The sequence below is a fragment of the Arctopsyche grandis genome, chromosome 1 (assembly GCF_051622035.1).
Source record: "Arctopsyche grandis isolate Sample6627 chromosome 1, ASM5162203v2, whole genome shotgun sequence".
Taxonomy (NCBI): Eukaryota; Metazoa; Arthropoda; class Insecta; order Trichoptera; family Hydropsychidae; genus Arctopsyche; species Arctopsyche grandis.
This window is the reverse complement of record NC_135355.1, coordinates 41,189,736-41,205,217: the sequence shown is the minus strand read 5'-3', so window position 1 is coordinate 41,205,217 and position 15,482 is coordinate 41,189,736.

The following is a 15,482-nucleotide window of genomic DNA, read 5'->3' as shown; positions in this document are numbered from 1 at the left end:
AAAAAACGATCAAACTGGACGATCAGTCTGCCGATCAAATTTGGACGATAGACGTCAAGAAGAAATATGACGGAGTATTTTCAAACGTGTCTATTACGATTATTTTTCACCATCGTAATGGCGGACGTCATTTCCACTGATATTGACGACCAAACTGAGCAAAATGGCAAAGTTTGAAAACGATCGGATATAAAGCCAAACTTTGTCACACAACAAAATCGTTTCTGAACTAAGAAGAGGTTAGTAATAATAATTAGTAATTAATACCATGTAAAAAAAAGTTTTTTAAAAACAAACTTCTTTTTTTAGTTTTGTATATAATATTAAGATATATAAATTATTATTTTGAATAAAAATACCAATAATTTTATTTTACTACCGCCATCTACATATGTATAAAAATAAATACTACATAGACGTCACCCAGATTTAAAATTAACAAAATTATTATCTTACATTTACTTATATTGATGACCAAAATGAGCAATATGGCAAATTATGAAAACGATCGGCAAATTTTTTCAGAATTGTAATCGTAAGTGAAACGTAAAGGAGGTTTGTAAAAATGAGTCTGTTTGTCTGTCTGTCTAGTATAGGCTTCTAAACTACTTAACTGATTACGATGTAACTTTCAGGATTTATTGTATGTATATTCGGGAAGCTTTCTGTAAAATAAAAATCGCCTAAAAACGGGAACGGAAACGGGAAAAACGGCAATGAGTAGCATTGCAACGTAATAATTTCAAATGTTTTTTCCGTCGCGACCTCCGTTGTTCGGGTAAAATAAACAAACAATTGAATAATTTCAAATATGTTTGCTGCCTGCATTTTTCCGACAAATGGGAACAACACATTATAGGTAAATTCCAGTATACCGGTATTAGGAAAAATCAAAAACCGTTTACCGGTTTATAAAATGTGGAGGTTGATTGGAATCCCTAGTGTATCCATATATAATGTACTAAATAATATTTTTAGTACTGTTGTGTGCTATCCTAGCATGAATAGACCTTTATCCGTACAATTATAGTACACACTTTCTAAAACGCCATCAAGGATCAATACGAAATAGATACATATTGTATTAAATAAAGTAAAAAAATTCTCATGGAAGAAATACACATACATATTTTCTATAGATATTACATATGTATGTAAGATAAAGAAAAACCGAAATATTACACACATATGTATGTACATGTATGAAGAAAAAAAAACGTATACACTCATATGTATAATAATATGTTGCGAGGAATTCATTTTTTTACATTTGAATTGAGTTCGGTTTCTGCGAAAGCTGGTTTTATCGCCTTTTTGAAAGCTCAGCATTGATAATAATCGTGCCCATACAATGAAATGGATATTGTCATTTGTATGGATTCCTGCTACATAAATATATAAGATGCTACCGAAAAGCTCAACATGAATAACAGACTATATTACACACATACATATATAAAATGAGCAATAAATAACGTACAAATTTGTTCTGCTACAATCAATATATGTTCAAATATACATACATATCATCATTCAAAGGCCTCGTAACTAAATTTATGTTTTAAGCAACACTCATTGAATTTACTAAATACACTTTTATTTCATTCGTTAAGTCGTCTACCTATTTCATGTATTGCTTTTCAAGCTCTCTTGGGTTCAATTCAAACACTTCTTAAGCCTATATTTCTTGTTATATAGTAAAAACTTCCGTCTTCACACAAAGCAGTGCTTTTCATTTAAAAAAAACTGAAACCTCTTAACTAAACTCATGTTTTAAGCAACTTCATTGAATTGACTAAACACACTTTTATTCCATTCATTACGTCGTCTACCTATTTCATATATTGCTTTTTAAGCTCTCTTGGGTTCAATTCAAACACTTCTTAAGCCTACCTTTCGTGTTATCGTCGAGCCTAAGAACCATCTCATATACATATACATATATATATATATATATATATATATATATATATATATATATATATATATATATATATATATATATATATATATATATATATATATATATATATATATATATATATATATATATATATATATATATATATATATATATATATATATATATATATATATGTAGTAAAAAATTCCGTCTTCAGACAAAACAGTGTTATTGATTTAAAAAATATTGAAGCCTCTTAGCTAAATTTATGTTTTAAGCAACTTCATCGAATTGACTAAATATACTTTTATTTCATTCATTACGTCGTCCACCATTTCATATATTGATTTATAAGCTCTCTTGGGTTCAACTCAAACACTTCTTAAGCCCATATTTCGTGTTAACTTCTAGCCTTAGAATCACCTCATATATGTATAGTAAAAACTATCTTCTTCAGACAAGCAGTGATTTTGAATTAAAAATGAACTCCACCTCAATTTCATTGACATCAATTTGAATCTACAAATGTACAGAATCAATTTAAATTTTCCAATAAATTCAATTCCAATACAACTCAAATATTGAGTGATCAGTGAAATACGAAATTCATTTTGAGCTCCCTTTACAGGTGTTTAATCGTGCATACGATAAAAGAACTTCACGTGTAGCAATCGGTAGGCAAAACGTGCTTCAGATGAATAAACACAGACACAACTTGCAGATGTAAAGTTTGTTTATATAATACATATATTGAATGAGCGAAGAAACGAAGCCTCTCAAAACACCCATTTTGTCTTTTACTTATTTTCGACGGGCAAATATCGCGGTAAACTTTAAGTATTCGTAAATTGGGGTCTTTTGAGCAATCGTACTAAATGCAAACAGAGTTTTATTTGCACGGAATTAAGTGCGAGCGGGTTAAGGAGGATGCTAAAGTGTTACGGCGTGTTTTAGTCTCGTTGTCTGGAGAGCACATAATGTAAGGACTCTCAACCTTTTTGTGTTGCATGGATAACATTCCCAGTCAAATCCAAGGCCCATTTTAGAATAAACTATAATTAAGATTGATGAGTTTGTTTTTGACTTAGTATTGGAAATGCTCGATTTCACTTTAAGGTAAGTTGTAATATATAAGTTTGCTTTGCCAATCGCTTTTCACAGGTCACTGGTTAGGAACCCCTGACATAATGCGATGGCTGGAGAGGTAGAGTTCTAAGAGAAATTTTCAGGGGATGAGGGACGAACTTCAGGGGTTGGGGATGAAGGGGATTTTTGGGCCCACGTGCTTGGCTCAATCAACATAACACATGTGTCTCCGGGGCCTCGGGGAAAATCGGGGGCCCCACGAGGAAATCTTCGCGGAGAGAGGAGGCTGCACGTCCTCAAAGGATTTTCATTCCGCTTTGATAATTACGCGGGTGAATTTTCTCATTGGAGTGTTGAGTAGGCGTAAGGTATAACTTGAATGGGTCTTGTTGTTGTTGAAATGTGTCATCGAGTAGCAAAAAACTAAAGGGTAAAAGCGCCTGTACGATTTATGATGGCATACGGGTATATACATAGCTTGTGCTCACGATAAGAAATGATTACACTGAGCAACAAAAAAAATTACCAGAGCAGAGACTAACCAATCATTACTAAATTTAACCCACTGAATTCAAATATGATATTGATTTTTGTTGTCATAAAACGGATATTCACCAAGAAAACGCCGAAGTGAGTGCAGTAGTTTTGAACTTATAAACATTCTATATTCCACTTCATTTTTCTACTCGAAGTGACAATACTGATTATGAAATATTATTATGTGGACGTGAAGAGGGGGCTTCCAGAATCGGAGAGAAAGACGCAGGAGCGTTGTAGAAGTCGTTTATTCATCTGCTCTCGTGGGCGTTCCAGGTCGGAATGGTTTCCAGGCCGAGAGCGCCCCATATTTATACCCGTTTGGGCTCAACAACTATTGGTCGATGAGTCAGGCGATCCCATTGGCCGTTGCATACGGCTCATTCATTCGTAGAGGCCATTTTGGTGGGAACGAGAGATCAGGTGATCTGCGCTAGTAAACCATCGGTCCACGAGCGCCACTCACATAATCTCTACGTTACAATATTATAACAAACGAGGAACGCAGGAAGTTGACTGTCAAATATCAACGACTTACGAATAAAACTTGTAAAACAGCAAACTATCGTCGGTTCAAATGGTAATTTTGAATTGTATTTTATATAAAATACCGCTGAAACATATGTATATATTTTATTTTTTATTTATTTTATTTAATTTACACCAAGAAGGCCTAACAGGTAAACCCAATGCGCCTTCCTGGCCAAAGACAATTATATAAACATATATGTACACCATCCATATATACACAAATACTTCCACGTATACACAAATACACATACATATGTACATACATAAATATAAAAATACACATATATACATATATACATTCATATACATATATATATATACATATACACATACACATACAATACATACATCCATATACATACAAACATTATACATGCATATACACATAAACACATAAATATATACATACATATATATATCAGGGATTGATTTGCTTCACGAAATTAAGCAATTTAATCTTAAATGAATAAAACCAACCCTGAAAATGTAACTGGTTATGATTTCACTGAAGCGTCTGCGAAAATATATTTTCACTTGAAATATGGATATTTGATCGACTCCAGGTGTCGATCGTTTCCTATCACAGTTTGCCAATTTCTAAATTGGCTAAAAACCTTCCTACCTACTGTGTCACCACTATGTGAGTATGATTAATGTACAATAAAATTTATGTACAATTCATAGATGTCTCGTTAATTTGCGAGTTTTTCAGTGTCTCGTATTTCAGCGACTTGTGTAATTAAAATGCTGCATTGTTTGTAATTGGCCAGGAAGGCGCATTTGGGTTTACCTGTAATGCCTTCCTGGTATAAAATGTTATAAATAATAAATAAATCGTATATATTTTCATGTTTAAGCAGCCTTTTTAAGATTTTTAAAAATGTTCAAAGAAAATTTGATTGTCTTATATTTAACATTTATGCATATAAGATTAGCTCGTTTAATAATAAGGATAAGCATAGTTAGGAGAAGTAGATGTTCGACGGTTTACAACATTATAAAGAATTCTAATATGAAGGATATAACTCATCGAAAAGGGCTACTAAGGGATTGGGAGCCGCTGATTATAGATATAGACATATCTTCGGTGCCCCAAACACTTTTTCCGGTAGCGTGACGATGAAAACCACGTGACCTCGCATTTATCATAATCACCTTCGCCCTAAGCAGAGGCATTTTCCCATTTTCTCGAGCGACGCGCCGTTCGACGGGAAAAGCCCCGTGGAAATCTGGCGCGATATTGCGAACACGTCTCAGGCAACATCAGCCACTTTATCTCCAGCACTACGTCAAGAAACGTTACTACGTACTGTTTTGCACCGGAAAAAAGACCCTTTGTAACGCGAGTATATTGCCCACTTAACAATTCGCCGGCACGACGCGCTCATTTGACATAAACACGTCGGCGACGTAAAAAAAAAAGTGCCCCATCAAAAACGGTCCGCGAAAGCCTTTTATTTCCACGGCGTCCATATTTTTATTTACGGCGGCGAAGAACAGAATCAATTTGGCCAAGTTCAGAAATATGATCCCGAATCATATATCAGCGTGAGAGCACTTAATAACGTCGTAAAAACTTGGAGACTCCTAGCCTATTTTCTCGTACACTAGACTATGTATGGTCATATACTATACATATGTATATATATACACATACTAACAAACACTATTATAGGACACACATCGTTTTCGAGTGATTTTTACGGCGATAACTTCGTTTTTTTATTGGCAATCGAATATCGATCGCCGAGTTATAAAGTAGCGTAATGATCCTTCGTAGAACGCGACGCATCGTATCGTAAAACCACTCTGACGTGCAAGTTTTGAAAGCGATGAAAAATTTATGCTTTTTCTATGAAAATATTTTGAAAAAAAAGGAGTTCATAATAGTTGTCTAATATTTACTTTAAAAAAAGGTTATTATATGTGCAAAGTTTAAAGCTGAATTAATACCACTCAAAAAGAATATCCGCAAAGGAGGTACCTCTTTCCGTTAATTAAAATTGTTATTAATATTTAATTATTCAACACATTGAGATAGGATTATCGATAGTCGAATTATCTAAAAAAATACCCATACATACTAAAATACTCTATATACACCTATTTCTGAACTTTAATTGTTCACAAAATGCGTACCAATATTATAAAAACTTGTGAATATGTACATATATAAATATATACACATACATATGTATATAAAGAAAATAATTTCATGAAACATATCATAACTAAAGCTAGACTCATGCCAAAAAAAGTAAATCAAATAACCATACCTAATAAATCTAAGTATGAGAAAATGGACATAATAACTAAGATTAGAACTTTTATCATTTACAAATATCTATAGAGATGAAGTAAAGCAATGAGGAACTTTTAGTTGGAAAACTGTTTCAAAAATAAAAGGACAATTAACAAGATAATTGACAAATTGACGAACTGTTATAAAAAAGTACGTTTTATATGTTTTAAAAATTTATCATTCTACATAAGAGTTTTTCCTAAAAAAAAAGTAAAAATTATTTAATGATAAAACTTATACGATTAAATTTATAAAAAAATCGTTAGATATCGAAAGAAAATTTCTTGAATAAATTTGAAATATATTCAAATTAATCATAAATATTTAAATTAATGGAGACATTATCAGAATCAATCTAGACTTTAATATGACAAGTGATATTATTTAAAACTATTTTTAAATAGCCATTTTTTTGAAGTTTGTTGATTCATTCGAAAAAAAAAAGATAATATTAATGTTGCGTCTTTTCCGTTCACAAATCTGATAAACATTTTTTTTATAATTAAATGGAAATGGGGGACTTTTCAAAGTCCGTATTTCAGTTTGAAAGTAACTTTCTCTCGTCGAGACCATAACAAATATATTCACATCAAATTTGTACAATTTCCTAAATGGTTAATGAATTTTATCGCGAATCGCAAAACAGTCGTTAAGACCCACCCCCGCGTTGATTGCTCGCCAGATTTCCCGAACGGAGCGTAACTGAAGTCAAACGGAAAACACGACGAGGGTGGTTCAAACGCACATTTGATTACGGCTCGAGATGTAGACTTTCGACAAGGAAACGAGGTGTTTTCCCGGGCTTTTGTGGAACTGATGACAACGGGGAGTATCGGACGGCGAGCAATAAGCGCAGAGCCCGAACGCCCGTAAACCTGTCCCCTAAGTTTTCCCGAGTCTCTCTCCTGATAACGGCAAATTGGATTACGCGGAGTAAAACGTCCGGATATACAGCAAACGACGACATCTGGCCGACTTCTACAACAGTCGATGGAAACATCAAAAGTCGAAGTTCAAGTTGTCGAGTTAGTTCTAGATCCGTGGCACACGCGCGCCACTGGGAAATCGGCTACGAGGAGAGAAAAGAGATGGAAAAGCGACGGGGAAAAAAGTCGAGGCGAATGGTTCAGATAAGCTTCACCCTCTTCATAAATTATTCAGCAGCCTCGATCTGCTATGGAACTTCACTTCAAAGCATATTGATATTTGATCGTTTAATCATATCGTTTTTGAACTGTCGTAAACAATCACATAAAGAACTTTTCGAGACTCGGCCCAAATTGAATTTAGCTTCTCAAAACTAAGCAACAACTCTTATTAACATACTTCAGCAACAATTTATACGAAAAGAGTCTTCACAAAAGAAATATATACTCCCAAATATAAATTGCGTGCAAACTTCTTCACAAATAAAATTCACCTTAATATTTGAAAAAAAATTCTGTCTAATTGATTGAATCAACTTTACGATGTTTCATATGATTTCAAGTGGATAATAATGTTTCAAATTTATATCCGTACCTTAATTGTTATATTTTTAAGCAGTCAGAATACATATAAAATAATCACTATTAATATAATAAGTAACTACCCTTTAATTCAAATAATAACTGAATAGACGTGATAATACAAGCCAAATGAAAAACAAATCAAACTAGACTTAGTTGATTGAAATTGGTAGGAATACTTAAAAAGGCAACAAAATTTTATTCATATGTTGAATCTAATACGTTATTCAGTATGTGTTTTGTTTCATTTATAATCAAACGAATTATAGATATATCATATCGTGCTCTTTTCGGGTTACCTAGGAGCTGTAGCGCGTCGCAAATGTTTGTAGAAGGGCATGTGCCCCATTTTGAAGCCATTCTCAGGATGAGAGCGGCCTCTCTACGTCTTCGTATATTTTTATCGCCTAATTGTCTTCTTGCTGCTGCATCTTCTCATTTGCATTCTTCATTGTATGTTCGATGGATGGAACTGCTACACCGACCGCCTTGAATAGACATAAAATTATTATTATTTATTATTATTAGACTTATTTATTTATAATAATAATAATTATTATTATTTATTATTATTATTATTTATTATCAGTAATATTTATATATTTACTTATGTATTTATTTATTTATTTTTTGTTTACTATTTTTCAATACTTTTTTTTTTATTATCTATATATTATTTACATGGGCGTTGGGGATTGCACTATTCTCCTCATCGTCTGGAATAAAAGCTATTATTATTATTATTATTATTATTAGTATAGTGAACATATTTTTGCTGTATAAATCATCTTTATTGATTTTAATAATAAGGCAGTTTGTTCTTTGGGAAATAAACATACATTTGTGTATAATGTAATAAGATATTCGAGTTATAGTAAAAAATTTCCAGTATAAATCAGTTAACGGCCTAATGTAAAAAGCCGAATGTATATTACAATAGTAATTTTATTCATTTATTTCAAATAAAACGTACTAATCCTAATAAACTTACTAGTAGCTATTTGTGATTTATAGCGACAGTGAGAAAGCGTAAAAGTTCTTAACGCTGCGATATTATTTTCCGACTTGAACAGAAAGCGCTGTAGTTGGAAAATCGAACACACACACACACAGACACATATAGCTGAAACCCCATTAAAATAAAAAAAGGGAAATAATATAAAATTGATTTGTTCGTTGAAGCGATAAACGAGCGCTTCATAGCGAGCGAACGGATATCGACGTGAACAACTGAACGTACGAAGCGAAGAAATTGGGAAATGGCGTGATGAGTCACAATTATGGACACCAAAAAAAAAAAGCTTCACCGGGAAAAGTACCCAGTCTAGCAGGGCAAGTTTTTCAATATAATAGAAGTGCTTTTTCGTGTGCAACACATTGTGAGGAAAACGATTTTTCACCCGTACGAGTTCGGGAGCTTTTCCGCGCGGCGTCCGCTCGCGCTTTGTTGCCGTATAATGGGGTTTTGAAAAATGTTGCCGAATTTTGTTTTGACAGCAAATTAAAAATATCAATCACTCGGGAGTACCGAATTCGTACTTAAAATTAATAATCGGGCGACATTGTTGTTGTTGCCTTTTTAAAGCTGCCGGTAAATTCTCCCCGACCACAATTAATATTGTACAAACCGAAACACGGCACACGATTAAATCCGCGCAAATTGAAAAACTGTTTATACCCTTCGAGACTCGAGTGTTTCTGAATTTGCATAATCGGCCCCGTGATATTTTTTATTACGTAGAATCGTGGTTACATTTATCTGATGTGTTAATCCAATTTTAAGAATAACAAACTAGAAAATTTTCCGTTTGAAAGTATTGGCTTATACATATATAAAAAAACCTTGTAAAAACAGAATTTATTTACTGATTTAATTGTTTGTTTATTTTACCTTACAACGGAGACCTCTACACGAAAATATTTGAAATTATTACGTTGCAATGACACTCATTTCCATTTTACCCGTTTCCGTTCCCGTTTTTGGGCGATTTTTTTTTCAAAATAATCTTTCCGGACATGCATACAACAAATGCTGAAAGTTCCATCGTAATCAGTTAAGTGGTTTAGGAGCCTATACGAGACAAACAGATAGATATTCAATTTTATATATACATATATAAGAAGGGATGCGATGCATCCGCTCTAAAATCGCCAGACAAATTGAACGGCAGATTAACGGACGGCTGCTTTAAATGCAATTCTCATCTTCTCGAATGATATATTGCACATCAAATGACGGGTAACCTTTTGATGTGCACAGATGCAATTATTAAAATTGAGTTGGATCTTTCAGGCGAGTTTAATAAGGCAAGGTTCGATAAGTTCCGAACTCAATTTTAATAATTGCATCTGTGCACATCGAAAGGTTACTCGTCATCTGATGTGCAATCTATCATTCGAGAAAACGAGAATTACGTTTAAAGCTGCCGTTCTGTTAATCTGGCGATTTTAGAGCGGATTCACCAAACTTTTTTTGGTGCATCCGCTCTAGATTTTGGAGCGGATGTAAGAAGATAAATATGAATGTAAGTGATTTGACGATTTTCCTCTGTTTGTATTGACTTATAAATGTACTTTTAAGAACGAGAGGCTTATTATTTTTTATATTTTAGTGCAATATGTATATGTCTGAGAGTGGATAATTTTAATAAAAAATATATATAAAAAAAATGTTTCGAAATAAACAGCTACTCGTTTGAAAGCGCAATAATTCCATCGACAAATATCATTTTTGAAGTCTGAAATAGATTTTTCTCTCATCGTTGAAAGCTTTGAAGTGTCTGTAATTCGACTTTAGTATGTATATTGCAATAAGTTTGATTGAATGCAACTCAATTGCGTCGATCTAAACGAAGCGTGCGCTCGGCGGAAACCTCGGCGGCGAACGCTTTTCCGACAGAATTTTCCGACGGAAAAGCGTACCGCACATTTTTTCCACTTCCCCACACTTCTATTTCCAGCAGACAATTGTAAAATCAGATTTACATCCATCGAGGCGCTAATTGTCGGCGAAAATTCCGATTCAATTTGGTCGTGCGATGTTGTCGATGCGATAACGGCTAACTCACGCTACGATCTGGCCAACACGACCCGATTGTTAATCAACTGCGAGGCCCATAATGTACGTCACGTTCCACAAATAACGATAAGGAAGTCATTTTCGTGACCTTTTGTTTGCTTTGCCGTCAACGCTTCGCCGGCCTATCCAGCGAATTAGTCAAATCGAATTCGATTTTGTGCGCGTGAAAGGGTCGAATTTTCAAACGGACGAAGGGGATGGTCGATGTTTGCTTTCCCGACCGAAAAATTCACCTTTATATTTAATCGCTAGCGTGCGTAATCGTTATTATATTGTAATACATACGTGTATTATTGATTCGTATCACTTTTTGTTAATATTTCATTTTTTCACACTGTTCTGACAGCTTGTCCCAAATTGACATTATGGTCAAACGTATATGTATTCACCATAAACAAGTGAAAACAATAATCAGTACTGAACAATAAAAAAAAATCACCGTGATATTTTCAGACTGTAAAATTCGCTAGATAATTCTTTATACGTATTTTAAAACAATAAAAAAATGTAATCAATAGAAAAAGCATTCGACTATTGATTCCAATACTCATTTTTGACACAGCAATATCAGATTTTGAACTAATGACTTGTTTTATAAAAATTGACGATTTTTTTTAAACGGTCATATCTCTTAAACTAAATTCAAACTTATTAAAAAATTATTAATCTCCGCTCCTGTAGGTAAAAAACATGATATTTCGTTGCTCAGTGTAATGATTAGGTAAATTTCGAAAGAAACGATTTGACAGCAAAAACAAATAAATTGAAAAAATTATATAAGAAATGATCGAATTACATACATATATGATAAATATGACCAGAAGAACCTCATAAATAAATTTAATTATTTATTATATAATTTTTACTTTATCTATTTTATTTTATTTCAATTAATCATGCACACTCGCCTAACAGATTGCTACAAAGTGGCGAGTGTGCTAAACATATTAAGACTCGAGAAATAATATATTATATACATAATTATTAAATGCACACACATGTAAATTGTAACAACACCTGACATATATGGTCAGATATTATAAACATCGTAAACAATACGATCAATAACATTTTTCATGTAACAATACGAATTTTTACGTTTAATCAACAACCACAGAGACCATCTATGGTGAGCAATATGGCGAAACCTAAGATATAACAATAACTAAAGGTTCGCAACAGAAAATTGGTAAGGAAACGCCAATTTTTACAGGAACCGTTTCAATGAAAATCACAAAAAAGGCAAATTCTGATAAGAAACAATCGACCTCGATAAACCAAGGTCTGGCCAACAACGAGACTCTAGTGGGAATCGAACCCGTGACACTTTACACGAAAGAATACACCACTAGACCATGCTGCTGGTATGTATATAATATATAAATAAAATGCTATGCTATGCATACGATTGATTGAACATTTTTATATATTAACATACTAAAACTGGACCCCAAACTGTTCCTTGAGGAATTTCCGAAGCTTTGAAGAAAATCACCAATCCGAAATAAATATTTTCTCTCTAAAATACATTATTTAATCATTTAACGTATAAAATATTGATTATTAAAATTCATAGTGCAATATGACCCCGAATCGACCCTTGAGGAGCTAAACAAAAACTAGATAGCTAATTTTGAAGGAAAACACCAATTTGCAGTGAGACTTAATCTTCAATGTTCAAAAACAACAGTAAGTGATGCTCAGTAGGAATCTACGTCGAGACGAATATATTGTATTTTAACCATAAACATGTATATATGCTGTGTTGTGATACATAAAAACACACTTTCAATGTATACGAATAGATCTATGTGTGTTTTCCATTTTTTTAAAAGGAAAATTCATCGACTGGCGAAGGTATTCGGTTACAATCGGCCAGCGTCCATTGAAGAGCCTTCGTATATATTTCTCCGAAAACCGCGAACCCTCTTCGCAAACGATCATTATCATATACACAGGGTGGTGCGTTAATCACCGCGGTCCGCCGTCCAACACTTGACGTATTTCCCGCAATTAATACGAGGCTGTAACGCGAGATGAGAACTCGTTACGAATGAAAAAGAGTTCAAAAGGGTTGCCAGCCCTCACCGAAAACATCCCTACCCGTCCCGAACCGCTCTCGTCCGGATAATATTACTTTAATTAAAACATAGCCATGCTGAAACTAGGAATAAATTCAAATAATATACATTCTACAAACGGAGCTGTGTATTACACGAACGAGATCTCAATTAAAAACTGCCCTTTAACTGAATTCAAATCAAATGCCAGAATTTACACGTAGATAATACATAAAACCTATTTAAAATGTTCATTTAAACCCAATGCACCTTTCTGTATAATTACATTTTTTAAACACTATAATACAGATATTATTATACAATACAAAAGCTTTACCTATGAACAAACTAGTATAATCAACACATTCAATATATGCAGTACTACGAGTTTGCGAAAAACACATTTCAAATACAATGTAATTAGGTATGCATATTTTTAATATTGATATGCGACCAATTTACAAGAAATTATATTCAAATAATTGATACAAACGAGAATAGGTTGTCAATTTGTCTGGAACCGTTATGACAATGAAATCAAGTTAATTGACAAATTTTGATAGGAAACAATTGATCTGGAGTCACATACAGATATCCAAGGTCTGGAAAACAGCACCGAGCTAGGGATTGAACACACGACCCCTCATTTGAAAGCATTATACAGTAACCATTAAGCTTTGTTGCCGGTTAACAATAAGTTATATTTGAATATAAATAAAAAATATAAAATATTATAACATTTAGACGATTAAAAAATGTTATAAATATTTCTTAAAAACACTGCTTTTATTTCAATATCATTAATAAATACAAATATATTATTTCTATGTAGTATTGTACCCGATGAAATATTATTGAATGGCTGTTGGCATATTAAGTTATTAAATTAAAAAAAATTAAAAGAAACGTGTTCAATCCACACCGGTCGAATTTTTTTCAAATACCTTTTAAATATTTTGAATTTAATATGAAAAAATATGGTAAAAACTACCTACTTACCTACATATAAACAATATAAAACACCGATATAAAAATTAATTAATTAAATAATTCAATTTTCGATAGTAGCCGGTAAATTCTCTGCCAAGCGGAAACATTGGTAGCGATCAGCATATATATAAGTTTTTTTCTTTTGTTATTGTTTTCGTATATAAGTTTTGGCAGTGTTTTAGCTATGGCGAATCGAAACGTACGGCGAGCATTATCTCAGACAGACGGAATAGCGATATTATATTTATATATGATATAATTATTCGTAGACAATTTATCAATTAGGATATTCTTAAAAAAATAGTTAGTATATATACTATCTCAACGTCTTAGAAATAGAGCCCTGGAATTAGGACTCCCATACAAAATCACCCTGGTAAAATAATTCTTATACAAAATTTGATATTTTTCAATAAATAAGCGTATATACATATGTACATAGCTGTCAAACTTGGTATACGACATATCTCACGGTATCCTAACAGACAAAATGCGTGTTCTGTGAAGGCTCGGAGAACGGGATTAAAGCGTTCCCATACAAAAACGACTGGACAGATGTGATTTCACTCTTTTTAATATAAAAATAGTTCTAAAACATTTTCATAGGTATTGTAACGTAGGGATTAGGTGATTGGCGCTCGTCGACCACTGGTATACTAGCGCTAATCACCTGATATCGCGTTCGCGCCAAAAAGGCCTCAGCCTATAAACGAGCCGTTTTCAACAACCAATAATGTATCGTGACCCATTGACCAATGATCTCTCTCTACGGATAATACCTAATGGGTTTAATTATAAACACCTCTACACGTCCACGATACAGTATTGTAGCATATGCGAAAAGAAGCCGCCGTTTTAATTGGTTTTCGAGAATTATCTCCAGGCTTAAGTGCAGTCGGCTAACAATGGAGACCCCCGAATTGACTTAGTGGTCGGTAACGTCATTCGGTCACTTCCCGCTAGAGTTCTCAGAACTTACAGTGCGAAAGCGTGGGACTGCATATCTAGTACGTGACTATAACAATAGGTAAACAGTGACCTGCCCCTTATAAGCAGGTACTTTGGCCATATCAAGGCATTCTGGATAGAGCACTGGCTATGCGTGGATCTCCTTAACCACCCAATAAATGCTGTGAAGCAACTTTGGCCTTTTATTTGGAAACTCCACCCACCCCTACGCAAAAGGAAAACTCCACCCACCCCTACCTTTTTCGATGAATCGGAATAACGGTGCCATTTCACATATTGCTAAAATCTATTGGCCATTTTAATCATCGAGTCGTATAGTGTTTTTGTACGTAAGTACCTCTGCATCCAGACTCGTGACAGGACTTAGTTCTACGTCAAAATTTATATTATTCGGCATATGCGAAGGGCGTCCATAATTTGAGCGGACTCGTTATTATTGCTACGTATGCGAATTACTTTGTTTTTTTTTCGACTCTTCTCTTCGTTTTAATTTTGGTCGTATTTATGGATCGTTCGT